Source organism: Saccopteryx leptura, chromosome 2 (genome assembly GCF_036850995.1).
Source record: "Saccopteryx leptura isolate mSacLep1 chromosome 2, mSacLep1_pri_phased_curated, whole genome shotgun sequence".
NCBI lineage: Eukaryota > Metazoa > Chordata > Mammalia > Chiroptera > Emballonuridae > Saccopteryx > Saccopteryx leptura.
The window spans coordinates 351731374-351739536 of record NC_089504.1 but is presented as its reverse complement, the minus strand read 5'-3'; the positions used below and the strand labels follow the sequence as shown (position 1 = coordinate 351739536).

General features: G+C 43.3%; 1 pseudogene; it reads left to right on the top strand.

Moving 5' to 3' along the window:
* Positions 1 to 1209: 1209 nt before the first annotated feature.
* On the top strand, positions 1210 to 6242 carry LOC136392359 (non-histone chromosomal protein HMG-17 pseudogene; annotated as a pseudogene).
* The last annotated feature ends 1921 nt before the right edge of the window (positions 6243 to 8163 follow it).

Here is an 8163-nt window from a genome sequence, read left to right as displayed (position 1 = left end):
TTGATAATCTAAGGGAAAAGGGGTCAGTGTCCGGGTGTTGCGTGTTTTAAAAACTCTTACAGCCCACGAGGGCGCCTCTTGCGGCACACCAGTGTCCCGCAGCACACCAGTGAGAAATTGTTGCTACAGACTGAACTACACTGCTCACAAAAATCAGGGGATCAAGGATACCCTAGTACTTTCAGCCTTTTGTGTAATGCATGTTCACCAATGAAATAAAAGTTGGTTTTGCATCTAATTTACATAATCAAACAACTTTCTTTGACCTGTCATTTGCTTGTTTGATGTTCTTGTGTAATAAATTTTAAAAAAAATCAAATGCTTCTTTTTGTATTGCTTCATATGCACTTGGAAATATCCCCTAATTTTTGTGAGCAGTGTAAGGAGTCCTGGACAGCCCATGACTATTCTCTGATACCCTGGAAGAGGGAGAGGGTTAAGGGCAGTCCAGCGTAGCCTTTGTCTTCATTTCAAAGCCCTCTTGCCTCTGCAGGCCCATCTGTCACCTCTGCTCTCGTGGTCTCTCTGATCTACCCTCAGCCCCACCTCCCACTTTCTGTGCAATGTCATCGCTTGAGCAATGTCACCACTTAATTTTGCCTCCTATAAAGCCACCTAAAGTGGTTTCTTTACATGCTATTTTGTATCAATTACCCTGTATTTTTCAGCTTTGCAGCCACTCTCCCACCTCCAGTTCTTTCTCATAATGGGCCTCCTACTTTTCCCTGACACAGACAAGATCCTATTTCACCTCTGTCACTTAAACAGAACTACCGTATGCGTCATCCTTAATAGCTTCTGTCTTAGCCTCTGTCTCCCCGGGCTTGCTTGGAAAACAAGACAACATTGCTCTGGCATGCTTCATTCCTATCTGAGTCTTTTTTAAGATTGAGGTTAGTGGGAACAATACCAAACAGCGTAGAGTTCTGGGGTCAGGGCTACATTTAGTAGGCTCCCTCAGAATCAGAAGCTATTGGAGAACAGCGGATGAGTGTAAGCGAAGAGACAGCCAAGGATTTAAATCAAAATGATGCAATTGGTTGCTAGGCCTAAGGCAGAGCTTCCGAATCCAACCTTGGTGACACCTTGGATTAAATGATTATTGTTGGGGGCGGGGTGGATTTTGTGCACTGGAGGGTGTTTATCAACAACTCTGTCTTCTGCTCACTAGATGCCAGTAGCACTCCCTCCAAATTGTGACAACCAAAGATGTCCCCAGACATTGCCGAAGGTCTCCCAGGTGGGGAGAAGCGAAATCATTCCCCACTGAGAACCACTGACTCAGGCTGTGATGACAGGGTGCAAAAAGAGAGACAAAGTCATAGGTTAGGCCTGACCAGGTGGTGGTACAGTGGATAGAGCGTCAGATTGGGACACAGAGGACCCAGGTTTGAGAACCCGAGGTCACCAGCTTGAGCACGGGCTCATCGGGTTTGAGCAAAGCTCACCAGCCTGAGCCCAAGATCGTTGGTTCGAGTAAGGGGTCACTCGGTCTGCTGTAGCCCCCCGTCAAGGCACCTATGAGAAATCAATCAATGAACAACTAAGGAGCTGCAATGAAGAATTGATGTTTCTCATCTCTCTCCCTTCCTGTCCGTCTTTCCCTATCTGTCCTTCTCTCTGACTCTGTCTCTGCCACACACACAAAAAAAGTCATAGGTTAGGATCGAGTAGATGGAGAACAGAGAAGAAAGCAAGTTATAAAGTTGGGTCAAGAAAGAGTAAGAATTTGTGCCACCATTAAAGAAAGAACGCCTCATATTCACGCTGCCTGGGAGCTGGGCATGAGTTACATATATATATATGGTTTAAGGGAACAGATTCTAGGTGACCTCATATTTGCCTAAGATGTCCTCATTGTAGCCTAGGGGACCCTGTAATCAATTGGCAATGTGTTAGGCGTGCTCGTCAGGAAGCAACCTGCAGGTTGGGCAGCTGCCTGACATGCTGAATGTAAGAAAAACCTGATATGAGTGGTTTAATCCAAGAGAGTTGATTTGTTTCCAAGTAACCAGAGACCAGAGGAGGGTGTCCAGGACTGGGCAGTTAATGAAGAAAGTCAACAAGGACAGCTCCTTCTAGCTTCTCCTTTCACGGTACATTACTTGACATTGGGCTTTCCTTCTTGAGGGTGACAATTTGGCTATATTTATCTTATATTTTCTTTTATTGAAACAATTTCGTTATTTTTTTAAAGTAAACAGTACAGAGAAGTATACAGAAGGAAGCGTTAAAATAACTTCTGATCCAACCACTATTGTTATTTGGTGACTATCATTTCCAATAATGACCACACTCTACAGGTAAAGTGATGGATGGATAGGCAGACAGACAGACAGAATAGATAAATAGGCAACACGAATGAAGCTATGATATACATGCTATTTGTAGCTAAAATAAATAAACTTTAAAAAGGACTAGAGGGAGTCTGTATCATCTAAATTCTTGCAGGCTCTGCAGTGTTTGTCTGTGGCCTTTTGTCTCTGACCTTTACGACTGAAAGAAATCTTGGATGAAAGTAAAATCCTGGGCTCACCCATGCTTCCCCTCTGATCTCTATAGACGCTTCTCCATCTTCTGGCATTAAGTGTAGCTGTGGCTAAATCTAACCTCAGGGCTCCCATCAAATGATGAGAGAAGTGTCTCTCAAACTCTGATTCTTACTTTTAAGGATGTTTGTTCCCTACTTCAGACTTGAGGGAAAATGTGAGATCACAGCATCTCCCTCACTTTGGCCCAGACTGGCCAGTTTAAGACGTGCGTGGGTTGCGGCCATTGCTTTGTTTCGGCAAAGATGGAGTTTTGTCACGTTTGTTTGTTTATTTGTTTGTTCTTCCTCAAATATGGGGGAGAGAAATTGGAATAAAAAATTACTTTACTTTATCATCTCCAATCACAAATTTCCCCTTATCTTTTTGGTGAGTTAAGGAATCATGAGTAGAAAAAGATCACATTGTAGATTCACCTTTTTTTATTGTTTGATTGGTTGGTTTCAATGATAATTGTGTGTTTCTTTTACAGTAAAAAAAAAAGTTATCAAGTTTTCTTACAGAAAGAAGGGTTCTGGTGATGGTGGGCTACAAGATAAGAAAGGGACCCTTTGTGGAGGTTTTTCGGGGAGGCAGAGCCCCCCTCCCGTCAGCTGTCACTGTCCTGTGCTCCCTTTGGAGGCGCCACAATCAAGCTCGGAAACAGATGTTTCTATTCCACCCCCACATTCTGCTCCCTAAGCGACATCCTCCACACGTGTGATAGCAGATGGCCACCCCCGTCACGATGGCAGCGTTGCCGTCTGTCAGTCTTCTGCAACAATTTGTGATCCTTGGAAACTGGTGTTTTCAACATTTGTGCTTGTTTTCTGGCAAATCTCAGCCGACACCAAAGCGAAACACCAAGATGGCAACAGCGAGAACGCAAGCCCCAAGCAGAACAGCTCACTTAGTAGTCACATGCGTCAGCTCGATGTGAGCCTGGTGACTGAGACAGAACGACATCCTGTCCAGGCTGGGGTTACTCGTGGTAGCAGGTTGTGGGGACAGAGTCAAAAGCAGAGCAACGGGCACTCGGGTAAGTTTAGAACACAAGAGAAGGTACGGGAATGTGAGACTGATTCCGGATAGGCTCCAGGGGCCGATGGTGCGGACAGAAGGAAGGTCCAAAGTCAGGAGAATGTGCTGGAGAAGGATTGGCAGGCTTTTCCTGTAAAAGGCTGAACAGTAAATATTTTAGGCTCCGTGGGCCACGTGGTCTCTGTTACCACAACTCAACTCTGCTGTTGCCACACGAAAGCCGCCACACACATGTAAATGAGGAAGTGTGGCTGCATCCCAATGATGCTTTATTTAGGGACACTTAAATTTGAATCTCATGTTCTTTTCATAAGATATTATTCTTCTTGTGATTTTTTTCAATGATTTAAAATATAAAACCCATTCTTAGCTCATGAACCATAAAAAATCGAGCCGGAGACCAGATCTGGCGCATGCGCAGTTTGCCAGCCTCCCGTCTAGAGCAGCACCATCCAGTAGAAATAAAATGTGAACCACAGACCTGAGGCGCGTGTGTGATTTTAAATTTTCTAGTCGTCACATTTTAAAAAGTCAAAAGAAACTGAAGATGAAGGAGTTATCATAAACTCTTTGAGCCTCCGTTTCCTTAACTGTAAAAGAAGGTTAACAATAGTAAGTCACAGGATTGTTGTAAAGGTTAAATGACTCAAACCCTATGACGTGTCTAGAACAGTGGCCAGCATGCAGTAAGTCCCCAATAAACTTAGTTTTCTTGTTGCCATTTCAAGAAAAAAAAAAGGAACAGGTAAAACGTTAGTTTTAATAATATATTTTATCTAATGTGATACATTCAAAATAGCACTTCAATGTGTAATCAATGTAAGAAAATTATTGGGATATTATGCATTCATCTTTTCATAGCAAGTCTTTGAAACTCACTGTGTACATTCCTCTGACATCACATTTCAAGTGCTCAGTATCTAGTGGCTACACATAAGATAGCCCAGATCCAGAGCAAAGGTGAAGCCATGTATCGAAAAGTCAAAGTCAGGCAATAGAGCAGATCCAAGTAGACCAGGAAGAGGCAGAATAAATCACACAGAAAAGGTCAAGTCCAAGGTCAGGAAAGAAGGTACGTTATAAGCACCTGGGCCAGTACCAGAGCAGGTCATGGTCCAGGATTCAGGAGAACACCTGGGACACAGAGATAAGCTTTGGTACAAACACTTCTTTAGGACCTCCCGGGCCAGGCACCATAGAAAGCATTTAAAACTTATTCTCTCATGTAATCTTCGCAATGGACTTGTGAGGACAGTATTCTCACCCTCATGTTAGGAGTGAGATTCAGCAGAAAATAAAGCCGTTTGCTCAAAATCATAAAGCTGGTGGGAAGCAGAGGTAGGATTTGGACCCATGTCTGCCTGGCTCCCACACCCACTAAGCCTCTTCATTACACTGTGTCGTGGTAGCCAAGGCAAGGAGGGCACATAAAAGGCCAGAATGACGTCTCTTAAACCCATTCCCTCCCCTCCGTCCTCACTGCCCGGCTCCAGCTCCTTCTCTCTTCCCTCTTGCCTGACTTGAGCAGTGGCGTCAACATTGGTCTCCCCATCCCCAGTCTCTCTGGCTCCAATTTTTCCAGCATTCACTTGACAAAATAATTTTCTTAAAGCCCAGTTCCAGACATATCAGTTTCTGGCTCAAAAGTCTCCCCTGGCTCCTCTTGCTACAGAATGAAACCCCAAGTTCAGGAAACATGGGTCTTGGGCCGCCTACCTTATTCTTATCAGCTCTGATTTCTAAGCATGACGTTCCAGACCTTCCATGTTCTATCATGCTGCCTCCATAGTCCTTGATCTCCCCTTCTGTATTTCAGGCAGATGTTCTGGCATCCCCTCAATGAGCCATGGACTCCTGACAATGACTTTTCCCTGAACCCAAACTAGGATTTTTATAGCAGTGCCCTGAGTCATACCGTCCCTTCAACTTCAAATGACTCTTTCTTCTACTTGTCCTTTCCAACCCCTCTTGCACAGACCCTAACTGTCTCAGTTATATTTCTTCATGAGCTGGTTGTTTCCTGATCCCTCTTCTGGACTCTCCCAGCACCATATTCATGCTGCTGTTATCATTCTTATTACATCCTATTTTGTCTTGTAGACACAGAGCTGTGTCTATCCCTTCTTCCCCTTTGACACTGTGAGTTACTTAAGGAAAGGATCTCTATCCTCCTCTCTCCCACAGCGTATGCCATAATGTTTCGTGCTGACAGGTCAGGTGCTCAGGCAGCATATTTAACCAAAAAGTAAATCAATGTTGCTTGAATTGAACTGACGTATCATGATGCTTAAAATTTTTGCCATTCAATTTTTTTTTTTTTCAGAATGTCCAGGAAGAAGAGGTGAGAACAACGCCTGGACCAGCCAAAGCCCACACTGCTGCATCCCTGCATCCTGCCACCATCAACACCGTGCTCAAGAGAAAGGCTGAAAGGGATGCTAAAGGAGATGAGTCCAAGGTCAAAGGTGAACCACAGAGAAGATCCGCCAGGCTATCGTTAAACCTGCTCCTCCAAATCCAGAGCCCAAGCGTAAAAAGGCCCCTGCAAAGATGGGAGAGGGGATACCCAGAGGGGAAAGCTGGCGCTGGCAAGGATGGGAGTGCCCTGCAGTGAGTAGAGATGCCGAAACGAACCAGGCACAGAAAGCTGAAGGTGTTGGAGACATCCAGTGAAGTGTGTGCATTTGTGATAACTGTGTATTTCTGGTGACCACACAGTTTGCAATACTATTTTTTATCAAGTTTTATAAACATGCAGAATTTTCTCTAAGTCTGTTTCTGTTCTGCTTCTTCATTTTTTGTTTTTGTTGTTTTTTAGATCCAAGTGCTGATATATATGTATTTATTGCCATTTTATTGTTCATATTTTATCTTTTTTCTCTCCTTCTTAAAGAAGACCCTTTAACATTTTCTGTAATACTGGTTTAGTGATGATGAATTCCCTTAGCTCTTCTTGCTTGAGAAGCTCTTTATCTGTCCTTCAGTTCTGTGTAATAACTTTGCTGGGTAGAATAAGTTTAGTTGTAGTACTTGCTTTTCACCACTCTGAATATTTCTTGGCAGTCCCTCCTGGTCTGCAAAGTTTCTGTTGAGAAATCAACTGACAGTCTTATGGGAGCTCCCTTGTAAATAGATAGCTAACTACTTTTCTCTTGCTGCTTTTAAGATTCTCTCTTTGTCTTTAACCTTTAGCATTTTAATTATAACGTGTATTGGTGTGGGCCTCTTTGGGTTCATCTTGTTCGGGACTCTCTACACTCCCTGGACTTGTATGTCTGTTTGCTCACCACGTTAGGAAAGTTTTCGGTCTTTATTTTTCCATATAAGTTTTAATTCCTTGCTCTCTCTCTTCTCCTTCTGGCAATCCCATCATGTGAATATTGATATGCTTGAAATTATCCCAGCAGCTCCTTCCACTATCCTCATTTTTCAGATTTTTTTTTCTTTTTTGCTGTTCCAATTGTGTGTTTTTTATATTCCAAATATTATATTTGATTCTCTGTTTTATCTACTCCATTGTTGATTCCCTGTAAATTATTCTTCATTTCAGTTAGTGTATCCTTCATTTCTGACTGATTCTTTTTTACAGTGATGAAGTTCTCACTCAGTTCATTGAGCATCCTTATAACCAATGCTTTGAACTCTGTATCTAGTAGGTTGCTTGTCTCCATTACACTTCAGATCATGGAGCATATAGGCTTTGCCGGCTCCTCAGACAAAGGGCTTTGCTGCAGAGCTGAAAGGTCAAGAGTGCTGTTCCTTGTCACCTGATGACCAGGCCAGGTTGGCAGCCAAGAGCTCCAATCTGGACAATTACGATGCTAAATACACAGGGTCCCTCGGGCCTGTCTGACCTGGCTTGACATTTCCTCTTCAATAGCCAAACTTTGCTTTCCACCTCTCTTTCAGGAGCTGACTCATCTTTTCAAGCTATTCAGCTGACATTTAGGAGTTCCCTGGATTCTCATACACACTGAGCGTTTTCTCAAACAGAGTGTAACAGGAAAAAGTTCAGGCCTAAATCAGTTACATTTAACATTTCCTTTTAATTTCTTTCTGTGTGCAAGCAGCTGTGCAGGCATTGGGGTGGACCCAGAGTTCCCTATCCAAAGAGTAGGCAGAAATGTACATAATTAACAATGATACCAAACTTGCTTCAGAAATCTCTAGATACCACAGTTGAGGGAGAAACAAAAGAGCTATCCAGTAGGCCCTCACCTTATACCCTCACCTGCTAAATCTTTTCATCAAGCAGGTTCTGGGAAGATAGTATCCCCTCTTGACCACTAAGATCTTTGGCCCTGTGGTATGGCTCCCTCTGTTCTACTGATGATGACATTTACACAGGGATATCCTTGGTCTGTCCAGATTGTTGACCCAACATTTATATGTTTTCACAGAAATGGGAGAGGGAGAAACTTCTATCCATTAGGATTAAGACAACTTTATTCCCAAGAAGGGGACCTCATTGTGTCTGCCCTTCACTAAGGAACCCAAGACAAGTTTTCCTCTGAGGCTGGCTTACAGGCCATTTGAGTGTCACCACCTATGCCACATCCAACATCTCCCTGCTTGTTAATAATAATTTATCTCA